General features: G+C 40.8%; 2 protein-coding genes and 1 long non-coding RNA gene across 3 annotated transcripts in view; 1 reads left to right on the top strand and 2 right to left on the bottom strand.

The window, feature by feature from the left end:
• Positions 1-597: 597 nt before the first annotated feature.
• LOC105736367 (uncharacterized) overlaps positions 598-27,624 on the bottom strand; it is a 189,004-nt gene continuing 161,977 nt past the window's right edge. The window contains exon 5 of the mRNA XM_086904585.1: positions 598-3,264. The gene's annotated coding sequence lies outside the window, so the exon portion shown is untranslated. The remainder of the gene's footprint in view (positions 3,265-27,624) is intronic.
• Positions 598-27,624, bottom strand: part of sano (CABIT domain-containing protein serrano) — a 165,979-nt gene continuing 138,952 nt past the window's right edge. Inside the window, exon 5 of the mRNA XM_003696375.4 lies at positions 598-3,264. The gene's annotated coding sequence lies outside the window, so the exon portion shown is untranslated. The remainder of the gene's footprint in view (positions 3,265-27,624) is intronic.
• On the top strand, positions 11,358-13,541 carry LOC105736368 (uncharacterized). The gene is made up of 3 exons (XR_015291057.1): positions 11,358-11,846; positions 11,929-12,246; positions 12,338-13,541. It is a non-coding gene; the product is annotated as an uncharacterized LOC105736368 (long non-coding RNA).

Here is a 27,624-nt window from a genome sequence, read left to right as displayed (position 1 = left end):
CGCAAATGAAACTCACAAAAAAAGGACAAAAAATAGTAAGAAAAGGATGGAAATAGAATAAGAATTAACTACCAGCGCCATCTCTAGAGTTTCAAAGACATCATTTTAAAAGAAAAAAGAACCATGTTTCTAGGAACATTCGAGAGATGGCATTAATTTTCAATTCTTATTCTTGAAGAATCTTTGGTACTCGAGAGATGGTGCTAACGGTCAATTCTTCTTTATCTCTATCCTTCTCTCACTATTTTCTATCCTTTCTTTAAAAGTTTCTTTTGCGGCATTCTGGAGATGGCGCTGATTTCAATATTTTTATCTTATCTCTGTCTTTCTTCTAATATTTGTTCTCTCTATCTATGCTCGTTCTTAGCACATGGCTGTATACGAAATATAGAATGTCAATTGAACGCGCTTTTTCAATTATAATGTGCACTAAATTCTTGGTAAATTAATTTTTCTATCGTAAAAAGTATATATATATTTGTATATATTTTAAATATAAATTCTTCTATATATAGGAAAGTATTATCAGTGAACATGTTCTCTACGTATCCTGCAAAAAAAAAAAAAAAATAATGATGAAAAAAACATAGAATCGAGTTTGATTTCATTGTCACTTTTATTGAAACACTCTTTAGGGTACACAAGCTATTCTAGATAAGCATTAAGGAAAGTATAAAAAAAAAAAAAGAAAACATTGAACAACTGCTTACGAAATCACAAAGTGGATGTCTGTTCTTATTATCGATAAAACGTATCATTCGAACAGGTGCATTCGAAGGCACAACGATCCTCGACCCTTACGCATCGAGCATTTCGCCATGAAAACACGAACGATATGAAAAAAAATCGACGCACCATCTCAGTATCGTCGTAGCGAAACATCGTTTCACATTGGTCAAGCACAACGTGAAAACACGGACAATGATACATCCAATGCCCTATAAAAAAAAAAAAACTAACCTTAAAGAAGAAAGAACGCAAAAGAAGAATAGAGATATGGGATAAGTTGCGATATAGGGATATTTACGCGATGAATTAGTAGCATCGCAATCTGTTCTCCTGGCAAAATCTCGGCGAACGTCGACATACGAAATATTCATTCTTCATATCCACGAACAATTATAACGCACAGAGTTCCATCGTAAAGGGGACCGAGTGCCTTCTTACTCGTATTCATTACGCAAAATAGAATGTTTATCATGAGAATCCAAAATCTACATCTTCTTAACATTATAACTAGGGAAACTTATGTTACAGAGAACTGTAAGAAATGTTATCGACATACGGATTAAAACGTATTCTTATCATAAAATTATCTTTCATCATACCCTCATTCGAATCGAACTCTTCGATTCTATTTTGCCCCGCCTCTAAAATCGAAGGGGCAATGGTCTTGGCGGGATATTTAAATCGTATAAATGTATCTCTTTTCTCGCTCTCGATTTTCTTTTAAATTCCATGAACTTCACTATATTATTACTATTCTTTCAAACGATGTTCGTACCTACATTCGCATTGTTTATGGTTTCGCTGATTATTTATCGCTCGCAAAATTTCATCGACGGGAGAAAAAAGGATAAAAGCGAAACGAAGTTTTTTTGAAAAGAATATATAGAAACATTGTAAAACTTTAGCTAATCTATCATACGCTTAAAACCTACTTAAATAATAATCACAAAAGACCAAGGTCCAGAGACGCTGGGTCTGGCCAGGACTGTTAACCGACAGGTCTCGATACCTGATTTCCGATAAAGACTTCGTTTAAGCGGTTCTTTTGCGCAATTGTCGGGTGTCACAGGCCTTCGACGATTCCGTTCAGAGTACTGGACGCAGAAACGTAAGTACGTACCGACTAACAACAGATCGTAGAACAAATCCATTGCACATTCGAATTTTTACTCGGTGATCGACCGAGGTTAAAAAAAAAAAAATGAAAGTCAAAAGAATAATTTGTTAATATTTCATCGGTCTCTGTAAATAACAAGAATAGAATGTTCGCCCAACTTCAAAACGTAGCTGTGTATGACAAACGATTGGCAATTTGTCGAGTTTCTCGAAAGGCGAATATATTCATCATCAGAAAGAAGCTCCCTTTCAACGAAGAAAGGAAGGAAAAGAAATGATGAATTCATTACATCTGTGTCCAGTGTGTCGACGATTATCGTCACGGAATATAATCACTTCCGGTACCGGAAACCATCGCGATGAAAAAAAAAAAAAAATAACAAACAAAAAAGATAAAGAAATAAATGCCTAGCAATTAACTCGAAGATATTCCGATAGTAAAATATTATGCAACTTACATACTTAATTGGCCTTAAACGTAAAATAGTAAAGTATAAAGATATGACTTAAGTACAACCACAAGAAGTTGGTCATTATTATGGCATTTATAATCCTTAACTACGCTTCCTATTAGATTAACTAACGGCGCGTGTTAGCACGTATCTCTCTGCTAATGATTGTATCCCATGATTTTTCGCATTCTCCACGCTATCCAGTATCGCTTCTAGAATCCGATATCGTATTTTCTACCGCTTACTATTCTTTTTTTTTTTTTTTTTTTCTTTGCGAGAAGCGATTTCATTATCCCTCGTATATTAGTTTCATCGATCAATGGACCATTTTGAATCTGCTCGTTCATTCTCGTTTCGAAAATAACGCTACCCTTGTTATAAATCGAATGAATTTTCTTCCAGTTTTTCGCAATCCATTAGAAAAATGCTCCGAGCGTTTTTGAAGCTTATAAAAAAAAAGAAAAAGAAAGATTCAAAGATCAATTGTGCAAAATTTTTTCGTCGTCTTTGATCGTTTACTTTTTAGCTTCGATCAAAAAAAAAACTCGGATTTTGAGATGTTTCTCATGGATTACGAATTGCGAGCGTTGTCTTCCATTTTCGGTTCCTTTGAGTAAGCTTCATCCGTCGTCTTCAAGTTGAATCCAAAGTTTCGATCGACGATCTGCGTGGAAAGCACGCAGCAGTATCCTGTTAGCGACTCCTCCTCTTCCTCCCTCGTTTCTCTCGCGATCCAATGCGAAAATTGGATATTTCGAAAGGTCAGATTGATGGTCGCGGCTGCGATGGATCAAAAAGAAGAAAAAAAAAAAGGAGGACAAATGGTGGGATCTTCGACGGATCCTAGATCCGTCCTTCCGTCCTTGCTTGAGCTACGAGTTTTTTGATTAATCGAAGACATCTCGGAGATCCTCGACGCCCCATCCGGACCGCTCTTTGCCTTCTTTAGCCCTTCGTCGGTTCGAATCTGAAATCGAAAATCGTTCGTTAATCATATATATTCGAACCCAGCATCGATTCAAAAATGATACATATCTTTAATATCTCGTTCCACGGCATAGGAAAAAAAAAAGAGGTTAGGTTCAGTTGAACAAATAAATATAAAATAATAAGATATAAAAGTAGAGCAAAAGAAAAAATTCCGTTCGATCCTCTCCTCAAATCCAAAAAACCACTTCTCAAGCTCGTTCGCCACTTTCCTTCCGCTCGACTCACATCCAAGCAGGAATCGTGTCAGGTTAGATCACGGCAAAGAGCCGTGTCCAAGATCTTGGCTACCACCTCGCGCCGGTTTCTCGTGGTAATCGGGGAAAAGGAGAACGATTCTTGGCGGTCGAACGAGCAGCCCCGATAATCGACCCTCCGAGCGTACCAATAATTTGACGTAATTTAATAAACGCGACCCTCGCGTTCGTCGTACGTGCGCCGGGTCGCGCGACTATCATTACCGACAGTTTGATCGTATCTGGCCAGTGCGTAATGACGATGCACCTAGTCCACGCCAAGCCGGTGTGCACGATCATCGGTCATGCAAATTGCCGATGGTGAATCTCGGCCTGCCCTCCGCGATACCGTCCAACTCTTGCCCGGTTCTACTCTTTTACGTGGGAAACAATGTATTGCTGGGGAATTTTCCTAGAGAATTCGCAGATGGCGCTGATTCCCCGGCCTGTTGGAAATGGGGACTAATAAACGGGGGACGCTAATATATTTCACAGTTGAAAGTCTCGAGAGTTGTTATAATAATTTTAGGGTCCCGATAACTTTAGGGGGTGTAAATATATTTTAAAATTGTATATTTTCAGAGAGTGAGGATGAGTTGGGATCTCGAGAGTGACTAAAATAATTCTGGGGGATTCTGCGAAGGTTGAAAGTAATCTTTTTTTCATCATTAAGAGATGAATAAGTATTGCGGTTAAGTGGATTCAGCTTCAATTCATTTTCACGTTTTCTTATTCAATCCTTAAGAGAAGAGACTCGAACTTTTGCGAATTTTCGATTCTGACGTTCATATTTTGCCGCCACTCGTATATCGCCGCGCGCCAATCGGCTACCGCGATGGCCACAGGCCGGCTCGTTCGTAATTTCCCTTGGTGCCATAATAAACGGCCAGACGAACACACCAACTATCCCCCATACTACTCGCTCGTATACACGCGTCGTGGAGATGCTTGTGCTATGGTTTGCGGCGCTTTACGCTCCGTTTGAAATTCAATTGAAACATCAAGAATTTTAATGGCGGTCGTGGCGTTAAAACGATCGCTTTATTATCGACCGAGGATGACGATCGGATTAATAATGAATTACGACGATTCCTTTTTTTGCGAATGCGGATCGTTATCGGAATGATTCATGCCGAGGTGAGTAAGCCTGGGTGGAAAGAGATAAGAGATTCGTTCACGGTTATTCGAATTATTTGTCCGTTGTAACGAACGAGGAGAGGACCGAGTTATTGTACCGACTGTGCAACGTCTTTATTGACGCCGTTTTATAGAACTAGCAATTAAAATCTCTCGTTTATTGCCACGTAATACCAGGGGCGCAATAACGCGGCTTCAATAACGGCAAATAGCGCCTAGAGGCTTCCACTCGCGACGTGATTGGAATTATTTCTAATATGAAAATATCGACAAACATTTTCTTTATATAGATTTAACCGAAAAAAAAAAAAAAAAAAAAACGTTAACAAGAGGATTAAAGATCAACGCATACACTTGGAGTTTTTTGATTTTTCTCCTTCGATTCTCTTCGAATCGACCAATACCACAACAACACGCCCTCGCTATCGTCGTCGTTTCATTCTCGCCCATCGCCTCCAACGTCTCCTCTCGGTTTCTAGAGACGGAGGTACACTGGGAAGAGTTACGAGCCTTCAGACTGATTATTAAGCCCCGAAGATTTAAAGCGCCGCTTTGTATACCTGGCTGGCGCGGCGAACGAAATTCATTTAGCGATCGAACAACTGCGACGAGCTCGACGTTTTAATCAATCAAACGGGTCAATAGCATCTCTCCCCTCCTTCCTCTATCCTCCTCCATCTCTCGAATCTCCGTTATCTTCCATTCAACGAGGAATCATTCCGGTCTCAAAAAAAAAAAAAAAAAAAAAAAAAAAGAAAGAGAAAAAAATAAAATAAAATAAGACTGATTTCGATACAAAGAGAGAGAGGTGTGTACACGCCTCTCCACTCTTATTTCTCATGCTCCCTGTATGAACAAACACGTTTCGTCAGTGGTTGCAATTTAAACGAGCGGAGTTTAAACAACGTTTATCCTCGACAAACCGAGTGCAATAAATCTTATCACGGATGGAAACGATAGCACGCAATTTGATTGTCCACGAAAGAGGACTAATAGAGCGGTGTGCGTGCAAAAAGAAGCGAGACAAAGGGTTGCAGGGAGTCCAAGGTCGCCGAAACGGCAATCGAACGAATCGATAAATCTTGCGGTGACTCGATCGATGCCGCCCCCTATGTACAATGTTGTCGATTGCGGTATATTTGCAAATTATTTATCACTCGGGACGGTACAACGCGGCAATTACAAGAGGCGAGGTCGAGGCTTCCCCGTCCGACGATAACCGTGCGAAATTCATGCGGTCGAAGGCCTTACCATCGCTATTAATAATCGTAAACGATCATTAATTTTACGCTCGATGTTAAATCGAAACTGTCCATTCTTTTTTTTTTTTTTTTTTTTTTTTCTTATACGTTCTTTTCTTCTCTCCGTCGAAGGCGGACAAGAGGAGGAGGTATGGTATTGAAACCTTATCGAGATTCGTTATCCTCGATGGTTATTCTTTAAATTTAAATTATTGAGCCGATTCTGTCGATTTTTTACGCGAACGAAGAATAAACGATTTCTCGAAAGTATCGAGAATTTTCTCAAGCGAATTCTGTTCTGAAGGATCGCAAAGAGGGGGGAGGGGGATTCCAAGGAAAGTTTGAACTACAGTTCCAAGAAATTCTTTTCAACGGGATATTTTCGTCGAGAGTGAAAAGAAACTGAGTTTTGCAGCTTTCGCGGTCTTTTATTGCAAGAAGGTCACGACGTCGTGTGAATGACACGAGCTGCTGCCGAGCCGTGGTACGCCACACGCTGGAACAAAAACCCTTGGTGCGTGCCCGCACAATGGACGTGCATACGTTTATTTTTTTTTTTTTTCCCCGCGACTATGTTGCTACCACGGCCTGTAACGAAAAGAAAATTACACCTTACGAGTTCGTCGAAAGGTAATTTGAAATTGGCACGAGTTTCAGAAACGGCTTGGAAATCATCGATTCCAATATTCTCTTTTACGTATCGCCTACCGTAACGAAAAGGAAATTGTATCTCCCCTCTCAAAGTTGTATCCCGTCGCGCAAAAAGAAAGAGAATAAAATTTAAGAGCGTGGAACAGAATTTCCACGATTTAATTTAATTTCGATATTTTCTAAAAATCGTAATTTTTTTTTTTTTTATACGTACAATTTTGCGCAATTGTATATTTCAATATGCGAATTTGAAGGAGGAATAATTTCCAAGAAGGTTTCTCGCACGTTAGAAGGAACGTTTGCTCAGTGCACGTGTACTTTTCGCAAAGGTCGGTGCCGCGAGCCAACCATCCGTGTGCACAGGTCACCGACCCGGACCCCTTTGCCGGCCCAGGATCCGCCAAGGGGGCCCAAGCCGGGCTAAACTTTCGGTAATGAACCCATTGTTGTACCTGCCACCGTTTATCATGCTGAAGACGCGCCAACCAAACTTCCTCCGTCCACAGAATCTCGCTGAATCAAGCCTATGGGATTTACCTCGAGCACCCCATGTGATGGAAAAAAATCGAAAAGCGACAATCCTTTAACTTAGTCTGAAAACTGATTCTCAAACTGATTCTCTACATTTTGAAATTATAATGTTAAATAAATCAGAAGTTTAATGCGGAGAGTGTTAATATACTGGTGGAATAATTTTGAAAGATTCTACTAAAGAAATAGAACAATATTGATAGAATATATGATATGAGAAAAAAGAAATATTCAAAGTAATCACATTTGTGAAAATTTTATTTCACATTAAACAATAGTTCAGTTATAAACAACTTTTGTTCATAATTATTTTAATGTTGCATGAACAAGTCTTATAATTTTATAAAATAACTCAAACTGTGAAAATTTCTTCTTTTTTCTTACTAATTTTTGGTAAAAAATTTTTACTTTTATTTTCAAATAATTCTGCGCCTTTGCTTCCCTTTTTTTTTTTATCCTTTTACTTTACTTTGTTCTCGGATTTCAAACCGTCGCGTTTGGAATGCGAGATCCTCGAAACACGTGGAAACATTTTCAAGATTGCAACAGAAAAGAATTTAGAGGGAGGTAAACGTTTGAAAGATTTCGAAGACAAAGAGTGGCCCCGGTTTCCGTTGGGGCCGTGTACAGCAGGCTTCATAAAGGAGGCAGCTTTATTATTGGCAGTCGACGCGTGGCTACAAAGAAGGCACGGCGCAATCGAGCCTCGAAGGAAAAAGAAAAAATTCGGCCCCGCCATTGTCCCAGTGCTGAAATGCCCTTACGCTCCGTGTATGAATATGACTATGATGATACCCGCAGCGTGGGTCGCTTTGTTCCTCCTCGTCGCTCTGTCTTACCCCGCAATGGCGTAGGATTCGCGTGTCTACCGCGAAAATTGATCGCAGCTCACGCTTTTCCCCTTTTAACGAATCTTAATCGTCATGAATCCTCTTTGTCATCACCTTCGTTTCACCATATAGAAAGTTTTACAATAGAAATTTTTTATATCGTGATTGCAAAATTAAATAATGATAAATTTTACACAATTATTTTAAATCGATTCGAAAAAATTATTTACCACTTTATTTCCATCAAAGGAAGAAATCGAAATGAAAGGGCGTTGCGTATATTTCGAGATAAAATCGAAGAAAATTTCTGGAACGGCGATGCTCAAAATTTCCACAGTGAGAAATATCCTCGACAAATTCCTAAAGCTACGAGACTACAAGCTCGAAATAGCTTAGAGGAGAGGAGGCTCAAATTCCAGACAGGCAAATGTCGGCCAGCGAAATTTGCACGTCCCACCTCTGGGGAGTAACGCTTCAAGAACGATTCGTGGTTCAACGACCGATCGTTTGCGAAGCCCTTCAAGCCTGGCAGCCAGTCGGACGTCATATCTTAGCCACGATCGTCTCTCGAAGGAAACACTTCGCTTTGGGATTCGCTTTGCACCGAGCACGCAGCTTTCTTCACCGGCACGCCTGCGTTCATCTTTCTTCCTCTCCCTTTTTCTTGTTCACCAATATACGTTGGAACCCGGGGATATTTCCCCATGAGACGTTGTCGGTTCTCATAAAGATAGGTCTTAACGTAATATCGCTTGTGTAAACTGGCGTAAACTAGCGTAAACGAGCGTGACGCGATTGCCAAGCAAAGTGGTTCCCCCTACTCGATCCCTCGCCGCGTCCTCTTTGGCCATTTTGGTGAACTGTCGCGCGTGCCGCTTCTCTACACGTCGAAAATTAGGTATTTCTTCAAAATCGTGCGACATAGTACCAATTGGCGAGGTAAAATTTGAAAAAAAGAGAATTGGAATTCTGTTGGAAATTGAAAATTAAATCTTCTTTGACTGTGGACAAGTAAATGAATTGTTAAGTGTAAATCGATTTAGAATTTAGAATTGAAATTTTCTGGCAGTTGAGCATCAAGTTTTATTCTTTGAATGTGAACAGCCAAGTGAATATAATTTTAGTAGAAATAAAATTTCTCGAAAGTTGAATTTTTAGTAGATCCTCCTCTTTGGAGGAGTTAAATAAATTTAAGTGTGAATCAAGTGAGAATGAAAAAGCTGGCTAGTTAGAAAATAATGAAATTATTCGAAGATTCTCAAAGAGGAACGATGATGTAGTTAGTAAGTAGATACTTAATATGGGTAATTGCAGTTTTTCGCAAAGTTTTTCTGTCGTGACCGACCATAACGAGCAAAATAAAGGAGCACGGTGAGAATATTCCGCATTTGCAGTGTCTGGAACGAGTTAGCTCGTGGCCACGGCCTTGTTTCCCGATCAGAGGTCATACAGGAAGTCCTTTTGCAGAGTTCATACCCATAAGTTACCTCCTCGGCCTTTGTCGCGGTCTCATGTACCGTTCTCCACCATGTTATGCTACTCACCCGTACTAATACGTTGATCTTAGTTAAATCTTGTCCGCTTATCGAGAATGAAATTCGTGGGAAGAGTGTAGCCTGGAGAGGCTCGGCCACGTGGAAAAATCGAGCTGCAAAATCTTTCTTTCCTGTTCGAAACTATGCTTGCTGTCCTTGGACCTTGTGTATTTGCTTTCGTAAAAAATATTCTGAAGCCAGTACAAGATTGACAATTTACAAATTAAAAATTGTAAAAAAAATTCATACTTTCAACTATTTACTTTTGGACTACCATACAAGTAGATTTCTGGAAAAAAGAGATTAAACAAGTTTCATATTTGCAATAATTTTGCGATATAGATAACAAAAATAAATGATATTCTGCTACATCGAGTTGGTATTTTTACTCGAGAGGAATTCTAATCGTGATATGTATTTACACACGGAAAAGTTGCTGGTGGAACGCTCATCGCCATTCCAATAAAACCGATAAATTCAAATCAGGAGGAAGGAGCAAATACGCTGCGAAGTCGCGTAACGGTAACGAGTCGCGAGCCCAGAGGTGTTCAAAGGGACATTCAAAGTGGATCCAGGTTGTCGAAGGAGGAAAATGTAACAACAAATGGTACGGAACGAAAGAGTCCAACTGCACGGCACGTGCACGTAGGCGAGTATCCAGCTATCTTTCCACCACACGTCGACCGTACCTTTGCTCCTCGAGCTGCACAAGCTGTACAAAGAGCATTGTTGCAATTGACCGACCCAGATCGACTCGCTTTGCTCGATTTGCCCTCTGTCCATTGAAAAACCCCGAATTCCAACAATCTCGATTGCATTTAGTTTCTTTTCCTTCGTGATCAAACATTCGACGATTTGAATCAGTGCTTCTCAACTTTATTTGAATCATGATTTATTTCTACAGTTCATGATTTTGAATACACATAATAGATCATATTTTATCTTTATCTATAAAGAATTTGAACATGCATATTAATTAATCAAGTTTTGAAAATTGCTCTCTTGTATCGTCTTATAAGAAAATATAGATATAATGGAATAATGAATAAGAAAGAATAGAATTTGTATATCCAAATTTGAAACACTCTGTATGCAGATATCACATTTAGCAACCAATCATTATTCCTCTTCCTTTCCTTTTTAGGATACCGCAATTTTTTTAATTGTCATCATTTTATTGGATAAATTTTTTTTTTCTACACAATCAAAAAACCCTTTGTCATTATCTTTTTCCTTCGACGACAGATTCTGACAAAATCTTGAATCCTTCTCGAAATAAATAATAACAAATCACTATGCACATCACTATGTAATACAATCAACACTAGGATTTTTTAAATTATATATATAACTGTAGAATTTTCTATAATATCTATAACATTCGTTATATTTAATTTCACTTTGTAACTTTTACTTTCACAAACCTCTCAAAAACTTCTAGAAGAGAGCAGTCAGCAAGATGGCGAACGTTTATCGATGAAAATCGTCACGTATCGATTGCGTAGTTCGATTCGATCTCAATGATGAAATTTTCGCGCATACCTTCGCACGGTGGGTAATTATTATCGTAGCGGATCAAGCGCGGTATCGATCGGTATTAATTAACCGGCGCGCACTTTCACTCGATGACCTTTATAATCGACTGAGCGCAATAGACGACCGGCACAATTTATCATTGTCGCCCGGAGAAAACTTAATTGGCGCCAGTGCAACGTATATCCCTAATTGATTTCGAGCCATCACGCTCTTCTAAGACTCCTATAGTTGCGTAACCAGCTCAATCGTGATCCTTCGTGATTTCCGCAGGTGTTGCGGTCAACGTCTGTTTCGCGGATAACGAGGAAGGTATACGTCCAAATAGATACCGATAGAAGGTATCAGAAAGTATTTGCATCACTTTGCACTTCTCCTTTTGGCGCTCGTGTACCGATTAGCCTAGCGTTTAAAAGCACATCCTGATCTTGATGTAAAAAGTTGATTTCTTTGATGTAAAAAGGAAATGATATGCACGAACTTGAGTGTGTGTGTTGTTCTTTCATGTGAGGAGATTGTTAAATGGTGATAAGGTGAATTTTTCGAAGTAGAGTAGAGTAGAATACTTGAGAAGATGCACAAGCTTGAAAGTGTGGTTATGTTTTTTGGTGATAAGAAATATCGTTGAATATCAGTGTTTTTTGAATTCGAATAGACATTATTGAATGATGCTTAAAAAGATGCATAAATTTAAGCATGTGGTGATATATTTTGATAACAAAAGAGGTTATTAAGTGTTGTTTGAGAAGATCTTCGGTATGGTTTTTTTTTGATGATGAGAAAGATTGTTAAACGATACTTCAAAGCATGAATTTTTTAAATTAGGAATATTGATTGCTGAATATATTTGCGAGATGGTTGCAAGATGGTAGAATATATATATTTGATTTTGCAATTGATCAACGTAACTGATAATTCGTTTCTCGAATCAACGAATCGTTTATTTTCAGGATGGCGCGAGCAGTCAAAGGTCTCTGCTCGATTTGCATTGCCACGCATGCAAGGGACTCGCGTATTTGCAAATATAATTGCACCGGTTTGATACGCGAGCTTTTTCACCCGGGCTGACCTCGATCGCGTACAGGATTATTACAGTGATTCCTCGATCGAGGTAATTAATTCCGCTCTGTTCGACGATATCTTGAAAACGGTTCTTGGTGGTCGATGCTTTCGTGAAGAGAATAATTCGATTCCTTGAAGATCGACTTTGAATTACAATTATGAGAAGATTACCGATGCCAATTTCTTCAAAGTACAAAACAACACGGGTAAAACAAATTTCTCTGCCTTTGAATTAAACTTTCATGCATTAAATAAAAAGAATTATCATCCTTTTAATTTTATTCATCAATATTTCAGGTTCACGGAACAAAGAAACAAACTCTTTATCGTAAGAACAACTATCTTATTCCCAGCGTTAAAAAAGAATTAACCTTGATCCATTCTATACAGATACAGTAGGATCGAAGTTGGAGAAATTAGCAACACCGTTTCCCATCGATCACGATATATTCAATTATCTACACCACGTGCATGTTTGCCATTATCTCGAACATGGTTGAAACACGAGTTACACGGTAGTGTACAAATTCGAAACGGCAGTCCGAGGTAGTCGGACCACCCTGTACATAAATAGAAGGAGGCACTACGCGTGCGCGTACGAGCAGTCCGTCCGAGTTTCTACGTTCTCTAGAGCGGCGAAGGTCACAGTTAATCGACCGCGAGATACATAGTCACTCTGGTTACAGCGAGAAAAGTAACGACTAGTATAATTGCGGCCCTTCGTTTCCGTTTCGCCAACGTACCGGCAACGCACAATTTCCACCGGCGAAACGATCGAGCCTCGAACTATCGTTTTCTGTCGAACGCAGATGGGAAAGAAAGGGAATAAAAAAGAGGGATGGAAAAGAAGTAACCGAAGAGAAGCCCTCTCTTGGAATGTTTAAACTCCAAATATGGTACAGATTTTTGGTTTTCGTGGGTCGAAAATGGAAATCTGTGAATTAGGAAGTTCTTGGATGAAGAAAGAAAATGAAAATAGAAAAAAAGGAAACAGAATTCTTATTCCAAATTATTGAATGAAGGGATAAAATTAAAGAAGAAAGAGAGTCTTTCTTAAAATTCCAAAAGAGATTACTTTATACGTGGAACACGATTTTAGATCTAAAAGGAATCGAAAGTGGAAACTTATGAAAGGATTTGGTTTCGAAGATAGAGAGGAGAGGAAGTAATTTATTGAAGAAGCGAATGAGGAGGAGGAGGAGGAGACGAGGGAAATGGCACCGTTATCGATACTCATTTCTTCGTGGAAAAATATTCGTCCGTTTTAATGCTCAACCGGTGCGCGAACTTTACTTAGAGGAAATTAATTCTTAACACAGGGGACATTTTAAATCAAGTATTTATATCTGAGAAGCTTCGATCTTAAGTATCATCAATTATGTCCGATCTCGAGGTAAAATCTTGATCAAATATCTTCATATTTGAATATGAATGCTATGATTGATATACATCGACGTCAAAGTTATAATTAAATAAAATTAAATTAAGTTTTTCATAAAAATAGATTTTTTTCTTCCTCGTTTCAAAATAATACACAATATCCCAGATCTGCCAAGGCTTTCAAAACTTTAAACAAATAGCACTCGTTCGCGAAAGATTGAATTCTCAATTCGTGACATCTTCAATATCTTCCTTCAATTCTCTTACGAAACATCTGTTCACGAGATACTTTACGTCAGAAAATCTCGTAGATCAGCCACGCCAATGTCGAGACGAACGAGCACAATTCCCGTGGCCGGAAAATCGATCACCGTTAGCACCGTGAACGTTCGTTCGTGAGGCTGAATCGTTTGCCTGTGCCGATTCGTATATACGTGAGAGAGGATAACGATAACGGGAGTGCAACGCCTGGGAAAACGAAGCGAGCGTTCGTTCGTCTTCCGTGAGATGCGGAGGCCCGCGACGGTGTAATACAATGTTATTTATTTACCAGCCGAGAGAGTTACCGATTAAAGCGATCCCATGCCCTGCGGCGGCCAACGCGGCGCTATTCGACGACGATCCCCCCTCCCTCTGAATCGGTTCGTAATCGGTCCGCCTAGTTACTCTCTAGTGGCTTTTTTACCGCCATGCGGATGGAAACGGAAGCTCGATGAGGCCTATTAATTCGCGTCTAACATGCTCCATGCGGGAATCTTGAGATTCTTGATTGCTTTGAACGGTCGCTGTTTGTCGATCGAATTGTCTCTGGATCTGCGACTATTCGCGTGTGACTTTTTTGATCTAATTATCCGAATGTTTACGATCCTTGGAATTTTTTTTATACAATAGATTAACCGAAATATTGATCTTTTATAGGTGAGATGGGATAACGGATGATGGAATCATTCCAATCTAATTTGTGGATTCTTGAAAATGATCACGATCCTTGAAATTTTCACTAATAAATCAACTGGAATCCTTTCCTTGGAGAGGGAAAACAAAGAGATAGATCGATCATTGGCACAAAGTTTTCTCAGACGTTCGATTTCGAATCCGAGAAAATGGAATAAAATCGAAAAGATGTAAAAAAAACATGGCGGATGCGGGGTTCACTGGCAATTAACCGCGCGTGACGTTCTCCATATCGAGGCGGGTAAACGGGTTGCTAATGTTCCGTAGGATTTTTATGATCACGCAAATAGTTTACGAGGCTCTCGTGCCCCGATACCGGGGCACGTTCGAGCGAATCGCGTTGCCGCAATGCACCTAGCTCGGATTCGCTCTCACGCGGCGCGCTTACTCGCCTGGAAAATTATCCAGTAACCCAGTGACACTGTGAGAAGCGGCGGAACCTTTCGTCAATCGCTGCATGTCGATACGTGACGCCCCCATTCCTTTCTCGAGATTATAGATTTGAGAGGTTCTTTATCGAAAATCGTTCCAGCCATGCAACTACGACTCTATATATAACAGTAACTTGGAAAAGAATGCCGAGAAAGAGATTCTTTATGGCCACGATAAAGTTGATATTGGAAAAAAGTGAGAGAAATTTTCTTTGAGAAAAGAATTTGCTCTCTTGCTGATGGAATTTCTAACTAGTAGAACAGGTATAGAGACCATGATATGAGCAGTTAGAGAAAACGTAAAAGTGAGAAATAGAGTCAGAGAGAGGTATTTACAATATATTACAATTTCTAAGCAGAGGAGGATACGAAGAAAATTCCTTGTCCATGATAATTGTCGATATTCAAAAAAAGATGACTAATCTCCAGGTATAGAGAACAATATTCAAAAAGATGTAGCATAGACAATTGATAGGTTGATTAGAAAAAAAAAAGTGTGAAGAAAGTGTTTATTACTTGACGAATACCAGTTATATCCTGACAATTTTACAAAACCATCAGAAATACATTTATATTATTTCTTTTTTCTTTCTTTTCATAATAGTTTAAACCATTAAAAATTGAACATAGATCAAATTCTTTTCAGAATACCTCGTACACCGTTTCCTGGATAGATAAAGAAATTTGTGTGATTCGTAGAAAGGCGAGAGAAGGAAGAAGATTGGCATTCTACGCGTGTCGCCGGTCACGCCAGCAGATTAAGTTAATACCCTTGAGATCGTATCATTGGCAAACGAGTGTTGCGCGGATGGGAACAACCTGACGAAGGTCTCGCGGCACGGTGTCACTGGGTTACTAGAAAATTTTCCAGACCAGCAATCGCGACACCAGCCGTGGCTGCCCGCCGACATTCCATTCACGATCGAACCTTTAACCGTCGTTAATTGAGTCGCAACCGTGTCGAACGCGTGTTTCCCTTATTTTAAATTCAATCACCTCGATCTTGGATTAAGACTGTCGCGCGATCTTTGCATCCAATCATGCTGGAGGACGAACGAAAAAAAAAAAAAAAGGAAATCTTGCGATGGACAAGAGATGCAAGAAAAAAAAAATGAACATGAGTCGCGAAATACTTCCTGAATTACTAATTATAGTGACTCGTTTCCATGGCAAGAAAAGATCGATTCGTTATCTTGCAGAAAAGTGACCGAGAAAAAGAAATGCAAACGAAGTGATATTAGTCAAGAGTAAGGCCGAACTGTTTGTGGGAGCGCGTAAAAATGGCAAGTGAAGTGATACGAGTCAAGGATAAGGTCGACTTCTTTGTGGAAATATGTAAAAATCGTAAATAAAGTGATGCGAGTCAAGGATAAGGTTGACTTGTTTCAAAGAGACGTATGCACGCTTTTCGCATCGAATAAACTCGATTTATCTTTTTCAAACGTTATTTCTCGACGAGTATTTCTTCTTAAATTTTTCAACGGATTTCAAAATTCCGAATGTATTCTGCTGTTTCACCGAGAACGAGAAAGAAACACAGCGTGAAATCAGAGCGTGAAAGACGAAAGCACGAAAGTTGCTGCATCGAGAGTTGTTGTGCCTAGAGTCGCGTGTTCTCGGGGATCACGTGAATCGTTCCAAAGGTGAAAGAGGACGAGGAGGAGAAGAAAGGAGAGAAAGGAGAGAGAAGGGAGGCCCGTCGATATATTAGTTATGCCCGAGGCGAGGTGAGGCGAAGAAGCGGAGGCGAACTCTCCACTGCCAAGGCGGCGCAAGGCGTGGTCTGTCCCTTTACTTTGTCTTCGCCTTCTGCTTTCTTCTGCTGTTTCTCCGGCGTGCTAAACAGCCTGTTTCACCGTGCAACCGTGGATTTCTATTTTTTCAACGTTTCTTCTTCGTTCGTATTTACAATGAATCGTCTGTAAAAGTTCGCTCCGTAAATATCCGATATTTTATTAACACTTTTGTAGAATGAATATGAGCAGCAGATATTTCAGCGTTGTTCCCCAAAAATTAAAATCACGATTCGAACGATGGAAATTGTATCGATAAAGTATCCACTCAGGAGTGAGGATTAATTCGAAGTGATTCACAGATATAAAATTCTACGAATAATAGGGGATATTGAATAAGATAAGAATATTGAAACGAGTAAGTTTTCAATTTGGAAAATCGGTTTGAAGTGGAACACCCAGTATAGGAGTAGGTTCGACTGGTTCACCTCCGCGGCTGGCAACAACTAACGAGCAGCTGTCGGTAAGGATCCCGGCGACAATAACCCGTGCATTTTATATGTTCCTTGATCGTGGCTGCATGCATCGATCTCGAGCGTGGTTTCCCTCGCAGATAACCGGCCACTAACTGCGCTGTCATTAACGTTATCGATACTCGCCATTTCGCATAACGCGTCTTCACTTTATTCCGAAATAGAAATGGAAAGTTTATCGCTATACAAGTATTCCCCCCCCCTCGTTTCAATATTTTAATCATTATTCTTTATCCAACAAATTATTTTATTCGCAATTTCGATCCACCATTTCGAAAAATTGAAATAATCTCTGTAAATTGTAGAGAGTTGCAGAATGGAATAGACCTTTAATATTCCTTTTTTTAAATTTTTTCATCATTTCGTATCGTTTCACACGTATTTCACGCATTTCAACGCTTTAAAATAATCCCTTGGATTTTTTTTCCAAGAGTCGAAGCGACAATTTCCACGAAACGCTCAAACGGTTAAACGAGAAAAATTGTTAAATGAGACAAAAAGGGGAGAGTGCTAAGACCTTGGAAAAATTGCACGGTACATATAAGAAGGATGCCTGTTACTTGTAAAAAAGCGTGGCTGTCACAACAATTGGAAGCATCAGCAAGCAGGAATAATTGCCGCCGACAGCGGAGGCAGCCGTCACGGTCAAAGTCGGCGCCGAAACCTTGAGGCCTCGACATCCGGTCGAAGCCGAGGAGATCCCCGATCCGAGATAACGCGTTCTTTCCTCGCCGGCTGCCGCCGCGAGTGAATTTCGCCTCGATTGTTCTCGAGCTGCTCCCGAAGGGAAGAAGGTCGCCGCGAGGTCGCCACTGCACCGTCCAACCTCGTCAATTCGTAATTGGGAATTATGCAACGATGACATCTGGCGGGCTTGTGACTCGAAAGCGTTTCCAACAAAATGGCTTATCGAAGTAAAGCCGAGTTGTGAATCGAGTTGTGAATTATATCACGTGGGAGTAATAGTTTTTAAAGTTTACGAATACTTGAATTTGGATTCTAAATTTTTCATTTTGTGTGAAAGATAGGAGGGAAAGAAATAGAAAGGATCGTTAGAGATTGAGAAATTTGATCGACGATATGAATAATAATTGTTACAATATTTTTAAATTATAAATGTCTTATTCGTAATAAGGAGGCTATTGCTAGATCATTTCATAAGTTTATATCGTTTTTCGCTTTACTATTTGAAGCCATGTACATTGAATACAGCTTTAAATATTATGAAAAATTTTAGCAAGAATATACCAATATATTGTAAAATTTCTAATTTTGGACAATCCATAAAAAAAATGATCTAAACAGTAAAGCAAAAAATTTGCACGAATTCATGACTTGATATTTAAAATATAAACTTCAACTAAATATCAATTTCGAGATCGTTTATAATAATAATTGGATCATCGTGAAAATAAAAGCTCTTCTCTCTTTCAAAAAAAAAAATTCGTTTCAATTCGTCTCAAAAGAGGAGCTGTTATTCGAACGCGCGTTATTCGAATTTTATCGGCCAATTTTCGAAATCATTCCTTTCGCCCTTCGCTTTCGTCACACCCTCGCCACGACGATCATGAATTATTCAGACTCCCTGCGAATCGGCGCGCAATTCCCCGCGAAAACGCTCGCGAATCTCTCTTCACCAGCCACCACCACCTTGGGAATCCCCTGCTCGCTCTTAGGGAAATGCGATGCGTTTTGCATTTGAATGCCGGCCACTTGGAATTATCCGGCTGTGTCCCTTTCTTTCTTTCTTTCTTTTTCTCCAACACCTTTCACGCTCCGGGAAACTTCGCGAAACGAGGGGATCGTTCCTCTCCTGGCTACCTGGTGGAGCGGATGGAGTGTACGTGGGGAAAATTCAGGAAATGTGGAGAAACTTTGTTTAACAAGCGTGGAAAGGTGTACACTATGGGAATATTTCGATAATTGTTTCGTTAATGGATAATGGATAAAAGATTGTTGATTTTAAGATTACGCAGGGGTAGCTTTCCTTTTGATGGAGAATTTTCAGAGATGGAGATGGCACGTGAGAAATTATACTATGAAAGTTATAATAATAGTTAATTTCAAGAAAACCCTCAACATATTTTGATGGAGAATTTTCAGAAGTTTGTTTATTAAAAGATAGAAGAGAGAAGATCGAGATTGAAGATTACTCACGAATAATAAATATGTAACTTCGTTATTATTGTATATCGTTATTCGACAAGATATTTTTGCATACTTTATTACACTTTATTATTATTACACTAATTAATCTTAATGACTTATCCCATTAGTACACTTATGAGGTGCAAATTAACTCCGTTCAACTTCAACTGGATCTTCATTTCATTGATTAAAAGTTCAACAAAAAAGCAACGATTCCACAACGTGAACGCTCTCTAAAAATCTCAAGAACTTCGAATCTAGAATAATCAACATACTATTAACGAGAAACCACTATTATCTACCACGATTACTTATAAAAATAATTTTATATTAAATAATAGAAATTTTAATTTTAATTTAATATTAATTATTTTTTTATTATTTAATTTAACATTATTTCCATTAATAAATTTTATTTAAATTTATATTTTATTTAAATATATTAATTTTTAAAGATAATTAATTATACTAATTATTATAATATTTAAATTAATCTTTAAATTTGCAATTTAATATTTTTCTTAAACTATAATAACTTTATAACAATATATTATCATATTTTAAAATTTCAAATTTTAGTATTAGAAAAATTTTAATTCAATTCTTTATTAAGATTTAATACTGTTACTAATTTATTTTTAAAAATAAGATTTAAAATTTTTAATAATAATAATAATAATTTAAAGATTTTAAGTTAAATTTAAACTTTTAGTCTTCAAAATTAAACATAAAAAAATTATTTTATTTATCTTAATTATAAAATGATCCTTCGTCTCTTCTTCAAAGGGGACAAACCAGGATCGAGAGGATCGCCAGAAGGCGAAGGAACAAACGAAAATCGGTATCAGGAAAGGAAGCCAAATCGAACAACGTTGGAACAACATTCATTGTTGCAGTTCGATCGTTTTCACGGCTCGGGTAGATGGTAATCGCCGGCCCAGGGAAGAAGCGTGGCCCGTTACGAGCGGATATTACGCTCAAAAGAGGGCCCCGCGGCATCGATTAACCGATTAAAATATCGATTAATATCGGGAACACGACGTTATCGATGCTCGATCGGCCGCACCTGGCCTCCTATGGGAGGCCATCCTGCACCGAACAACACGGTAGGAGGAAGTGGAACGGTATGATTGTATGCTAAACGATACCGCCATATACGAACCTCGTGGAAAGAAATGTCGGCCCTCGTGGAAGAGGTACACGCATAAGGGAGGGGGAGGAAGGGGATTTTTTTCATCGTTTCGTTGGCGCGAACGATAGCGAGGAGGAGGAATCGATGGCTCCCTTGTGAGATTCAGCAGGAGGAGGGGATCGAAGCGAGGAAATGGGCGTGGGACGGTATCGAACGGTGAGAAGATCGATCGAGGGGTTTGGCAAGTCGGGTAACGGGTGTTTCTGGGTAAGTCGTAAAGAGTCGTAATAAGGAAAGCTTCGAGATCTGGGAATCGAAAATTCTGAAATGTGCGATTGAATGTGGATCAATCGTTGGAAGCTTGGTTCGATTTTAACCATCGAGAATTGAATTTAAATATTCAATTTAAGGAAGTTGGAAACCAAAAGATTTTGCAAATTGCAATTTGAAAGCTTGTCTCACAAACGATTCATATTGAAACTAATTTGCAGATAATATTCCATAGATATAAATGTAGATAGATAGCAAAAGCTCAAACACTTAAGGAGGAATTTGAGATGAGTTTAGGAATCGTTGGAAAGTTTGAAAGCTGGGAGAAATTTGAAACGAAAAGTCTTTGCAATATGCAAATGTATAATACATATAAACAGGTATAGATAAGTAGAGAAAGTTCGAGTTTTAATTATAGTAATTGTATAGTAACTTGCGAGTCCAATTAAAAATCGAAAAAATTTTAGAAAATGTATAATAGCAACTCGAAACGAAAAATTTACAGTTTAAAAGCACAGACTTTTAACCGAGCCAAATCCCTGTATTGCTCCAACTTATACATTTATCTATATTACGGTAACACTACTGTATTTACGCTAATTCAATGGCTCGTTCCATTCCATACCATTACGCATCCCCGGTATCAGCATTATAACGCTATTAGCCTATAATCATCCGCTACCACTATTCTCTTTCTAAACACTTTAAAACCATTATTTCATACTTCTTCTCCTTCGATCGAGGCCGCTCGAAGAAAAACCGGCCAATTTCCCATAAGGAAGCGACGGATGGAAACAACGGCATCGTATGTGGTATCGCATACCCTCGGGGTTGCGAACAGGAGGAAACATTTAAATTAATTGGACGAGGTGGTGAAAACGTGGGAAAAATTCTCGTCTCTCTGGACGAGTGGCGGGGGAGGATCGTTTCCACGGAGGAGGAGGAGAAGCAGGAAATTAAGGGGAGGGGGCGTGCGCGCGTGTGATTGGCCGGTGGGGAAAAAACTGGTTGCGACGGGTACAAGAAGGAAATAGAAGCTGGCCGATAAGAGTTAATTGAATAAAAGGATCTAGATGATACGGCTTGGTTCCTGAAACAGCCTCGGGAATGCGGTTTTAAAGCATCGCTAAACACCCATTTCGAGAAATTTAAACACCTTTGAAACATCCCTACCCTCTTCTCTTATCACCGAACAAATTCTCCCTCATCCTGCATATACGCAATCTCAACTCTCTCTCTCTCTATATATATATATATATATCTCTTTCTCGATTACTTCCACTCGTTCTAATTAGTCTTACTTGTTAACGATAGCTGGAATAGGGTGATAATTCTTAATTAAGATTCGAAAGTGGGGAAATCTTTCGAGGGGAGGGACGTAGAGGGAGAATAGAAGGAGAATGGAAGGATAGAGAAGAAGTTAAGTACAAAGCAAACAGTTGTAGATCACAAAGTGGTTCAAATGTTGATTGAACATCGGAACATTTAACTAATGTGATAATTACGATATGAAAATTTGATCTCGATTATCCGTGTCGCCCCCTTGATTCGAAAGGATTAACGAGGGATCTGTTCGAATAATCGTTCTTACGTCGATTTCACTCTTTCGTTTCGAAAGAGCTTATTCAGCCGCTGCTCCTGCCTTTGATCTTAATTGAAAACCGATTATCTACGCTGGTTTTAATTAAATTCTATGCGAAGAGGTAACCGAGAATGAGATACTGGAAATAGTTTACGTATGATCAGCTATTTGAAATCGTAATAAAATATTCGTGCATTCCATTTTGAATAAAATGGAATACGTTACGAACGACGATGGGAGAAACCATGAGATATCGAGATCTCGTTCTTTGAAAATAGAAGGGGAAAAAGAACATGTTCGATCGAGAGATTAATCTCTCCGTGTCGTTCGTGTTGACGATAACGATGATCGAATATATCGTTGTTCGAGCAAAACAAAGTCCATATTCAACGTTGAACAAGTTAAGAAATATCCACAGACAAAGAAGTCGAGCGACAAAAGGTGGAAAGGCAACGAGGTAACAAATAAGCTACCATCTTTTATCCTCTCAAGCGCTCAAAGCCAGTGAGCTGGTACAGAAGCTGGTGCGTTTGCGCTCTAGGGCATGAAACGATCTTCGGAGAACGACTCCTAGAGCGCACGCGCTTTCACTTAACGCAGGAATTCACTTTGAGGCCGGGTGGACACGGCCCGATAAACGATGATCGCCATTTCCATCTTTCGTTTTTTTCATCTGGAAAACTGCAATCCAACCGAAGAGAGTTTGATTTTTCCACCCTTTTCAATTTGTCGAGCTTCGATTCACGCTTTTTACCGATTCGAATTTCAATTTTTTAGATAATAAAAAGCGAGAAAGAATTAAGAATCCGTGGTGGGCGACCCCGTAGATCCGGGGTCTACACACCCTTCGCCAAGGCGATTCTATCGATTCCTCTTATATATAATTGCTCTTCTATACATGCATCGATTAAAAACTGCAGTCCAACCGAAGAGAGTTTGATTTTTTCACCCTTTTCAATTTGTCGAGCTTCGATTCACGCTTTTTACCGATTCGAATTTCAATTTTTTGTATAATAAAAAGCGGAAAAGAGTTAAGAGTCCGTGGTGGGCGACCCCGTAGATCCGGGGTCTACACATCCTTCGCCAAGGCGATTCTACCGATTGCCTCTTATACATAATTGCTCTTCTCCGTTCCATAGAAGCCAACCAACTGGTATATTTACCCGCATCAATTATTCTAAGTTTCATTTCAAAGCGCATTCACCGTATTTCTTCTTAGATCTTGAAATCTATAGAGCTTCGAGTTTCGTCTCGGGGAATCTTATTCAATCTATTCAGGATCCACCGTTATGCACGCGCAAGTGAAATTCTAACCCTAACTTTCGTCCTCTGCGTATATCTTCCATTATATCCCGGCTTCGAATGTACGATCCTTGATCACTCCCCCCCCTCTGTCCATTCGAATCAATATGGAAAAATGTGTTTCGAAACGATTCGAAGAAAGGGAGGCAGGTTGGCGCGCCTAATATATATATATATTATATCGAGTCTAGAAGAGAAGAGGGATCTCGAAGCCTCGAGGTCAGTTTGGTCCCGGTGGTCGATAGAAGCTGGCGGGCGAAGCTGACGAACCTAGGGTCTTCGACCCTGCGGGCACCACGAGAGGAGAGGAGTACGGCTCTCTCGTGGCTACGGCGTACAGCCACTTTGCCACGACACAGCCATAAACATCTCTGAATGGAGACCACCCACCGGTCTGCACACTTCTCGGAACCGCACTCGCGCATTTCACAAGAACACCGAACGCCGCTCGCAACGACGAGCACCTCCGCTCCGCTCCTACTTTCGCGTCGCCCTCCGCCGTTCGAAAAACTTTTACCATTCTATAGACGCGCGCCATTCGATAGCTCGAGCCCTCCTCGTGAAAAAGAAGCCAAGTTTCCCCTCGTCATCCACGAGAACCCGACAGACACACCCGCCAGATATCTATCGGCGTGAAATATTTTAGGATCGAGTGATTTAATATATGCAAATTCAGCGTCTTCGCAATCTCGCACACGCTTGATTACCGACGATACCTAATTTCCCTTTCTTTCTTTTCTCTCCAACGTGCATGCGATGGAAATATCTCACGTTGCATATAAACAACGCGTTGGGTTATCGAATATCTCGCCCAAAGGGACACGCGTACAAACACGATTCCTCATCGCGCGATCATATCCTCAACCACGAAAGAGAGAATTTCCTCTCTTTCTCTCGTTCGTTTCGCACGAATCCCTCGAACGAAATCGCCGCCTCGTTCCACGGAACGCACTCTTCCCTCTCCCTCTTCTTCTTCTTCTTCTTCCTCCTCCTCCTCTTCGTTTTCTTTTGCTTTTTCTTTTTACTTTTTTTCCTTTTTCAAAGAAAAGCTCCATTGCGAGGTGAGGGAGGGAGAGAAACAATATGCGCGGAGGGGCGGTCGCGAGGCGGCGTGCAAACACCGGCCAGCCCGATTTCACGGTTAGTCGTAAAACACCCGGCTCTCGGCCGATTCTGCTCGGTTATGCAGGTGCTTTCGGCCTCGGCTGCGTGGATTTTATACGAGCGCGTACACAACACGATGAAAAAGCGGATCACCTCCGCTCTATCGAAATACGCGGCTCAGACCGACTCGGGGAAAGAGAGATCGGAGATCGTAAAGCGGAGTGCTCGCCCTCGCCGCACCGCAGCCGCATTACGATCGTCCTCAACGATGCAAGGATAGAGGCAGCCGGGGGGATCGTTAGCGGAACCATCGATGGAAATGCGAATTCTTCTCCGTCCGTCCTTCGAATTTTCTCGCAATCCCTGAAAATATCCCCCGTTGTGGCGAATAGGACGAAGAGAAAAAAGGATTTAGACTTAAAATCGTTGTACTTTCGATTCGCATACGCAGCTAGATAACAGAATATATGCATATATCGTGGAATTTTCTTGCAGAAAATATCCCTAGATTTTTAAAATCGTTGTACTTTTGATTCGCATATATTGACCGATTTTTCTAACATCGTGTAGAATTCGGTCAATCGAATATCTTCCAAGCCAAGAATTCCATCTCTTCGAGCACAAGTGGATGGACATATATATATATTGAGACTTAACTACGAATCTTCATCTCCTTGGAAGAGCGGTTATCCCACGATATGGCTGGCACCATTGAAAACCGTCCGCGTACCCCGTCGATGGGTATATTATCCCCCGCACGAAAGCCGGTTCGATTTTTCCAGCGGGCGTGGAAGCGATCGTGGCGCGATTAGAAACGAAGAAACTGCGTAGCCCTCGCGAAACCCTCGTGTAATCTAGCCGACGAGTGTTACGTAACGCGGAGAGATATACGAGCATCATGTGTGTTACGCGATGACCAACGCGGTCTTCGGCCGCGAATGTTGCAAGTCCGGTTAGGTGGCCTGCCTGCCTCTGCCTGCCTGCCTGCCTTTCTGCCTTTCTGCTCCGTCCAACAGCTAGATTCGTAACGGAACTCGCACGATTTCAGTTTGCAAGGGGGATTATAAATTCAATCTTCGCGACGTGAATACACAGTGCGTCGCCCGTGTAAATTTATTATTCGCCGCCTTTTGTCCACCTGTGATAAGTGGTCCGTGGAAAAACCGCAAGAACTCTTATCCTCTTCTCGTCCATTTTCCATCCACCAATCGTTTCAGTTTCGTTCTCTCTCTTTTTTTCGTCGCAACGAAGAATCTTTAATTTTGTATACGCTTTCGTTCGAAACGAAAGAGGACGAAGGGTTTGGTTAAGCTTGTTTATTTAAATAATCGGCGATTTCGAGATTTAGGAGATACACTAGGAGTCACTTTCGCTCGCATCGACATGAACAGAGAGATCGAAGAGTCTTACACTCGGATCGAGAAGCTATTGACTCGGCAAGGCTGCCTGTGCTGCTACTACACCATCGTCCCCCACTATTAGTCACGCGCATGGGCGATACGCACCTCTCATGCTCGAGCCACGTGCTTCGCGTTCCGTCTCATTGTTCCACCAGATTCTTTTACCAGCCTCTTTCGAACATTAGAAACAATTATATTCGACGATCCGGGCGAATACATTCTCGAACGTACATTCTTCCCAACTTGAAATACGTAATCTGTCTAACCTCTGCAACGCCATGCAACGAACAATCTTCCTTATTTCCTTGAAACACGCAGAACCACGGTGCTCGTACTTCTCCGTAATAACGATGTGAAATTATTCATTCGTCGGTACATTCACGGAACAGAAGCATCCCTTCTTCACCCCCGATCCTCGCCTGAAGAATCGAGAAGGAGAGGGGGGCAGAGCGAGAAAACGAGAGAGAGAGAGAGAAAGGAAGAAAGAAAGAAAGAGGGAGGGAGGCGTCGTATCCGCATTATTCTTCGCATCGGTTCACGGTTTTCCTCGGCCGTCGATCCTCCGAGACGAATGCGTATACGCGGGGATCGCATAAAGCGTAATAAACCTTGGGCCCGGGTCGAGGGGAGCGGGTGTGCGGTGCGGTGGCGGGAAGCGCGGATGCGGCGGCGCTGCTGAACGGTGGAGCGAGGGGGGTAATGCGCGCCAGTGCATAGTAGTAATAATAAAGTGGTAGTGGTTGGCACGTCACGGTCCAACAGGCCGATCAACTGGCCGTGCGGCCGAGCCGGCTACTGGTCTCCGCCCACGCACAAATATGCACGTACACGGAGCTACGAATCTTCTTCCTCCCGTGGAAGAATCGGTGGAGGATCGAGGAGGAGGAGGAGGAGGAGGAACGATGGATAGGCATGGGAAACATCGCGATAATGTGTATTGTGCTTTTGAATCTTGGCTTCGGTCTCGAGGAGGATTAAGGGGGGGATTATACCGTGCGCGCAGGTATAATGGAAAGATTCTCGGATGGATGGAATTCGGCTGGTTGTTTTCAGGATTGGAAGAGATTGGAAATCGAATAGGTGAATCGTAATCGTGGAAGGAACACCGTATCTTCGAATCTCTCGTTCCTCGCTGGTGGAGAATTATTTTTTTCCAGAGGAAAGATTCTTTCTCGATTCTCGTATTGTTTCCAAGGGCGTGGAAATCTCGAGCGTTCGATTAAAATCGATTCGTGAATAAGATAGCACGCTCCCCTCGTATCGTAATCATCTGTAGAGACAATGGAGCGGAATAGGATGGATAAAAAAGAGAAGAGAAGGTGGGGACGGTTTGGAAAGATAGTTACGTGGGATACGGTTCTTGACAACTCGTGAGCGGAGATTGGGGATTTTTCCTCAGCCGGAAGAGACCACGGCCGCGCGACTGGATGCCTCCATCAAGCCGGAGTTGGCCAGTTTTATCGCATAATTCTCTGGCCACAATCGATTCGCGTTTCCGCGTAGCGGCTGGTGCTTCCACGAAAGAAGCGGGGAAGAGGAGGGCAAGAAGGAGAAAAAGGGACGCGCTTCGATTAACCGCGATCCCCGTGGAGGCCAATTACGTCCGCGGCGCGGA

Source organism: Apis florea, unplaced genomic scaffold (genome assembly GCF_048593485.1).
Source record: "Apis florea isolate Af1SG1 unplaced genomic scaffold, ASM4859348v1 contig_2350_pilon, whole genome shotgun sequence".
In the NCBI taxonomy this organism is placed as follows: domain Eukaryota; kingdom Metazoa; phylum Arthropoda; class Insecta; order Hymenoptera; family Apidae; genus Apis; species Apis florea.
Note: the sequence above shows the minus strand (reverse complement) of the source record. Positions and strands in the feature narration are given on the sequence as shown.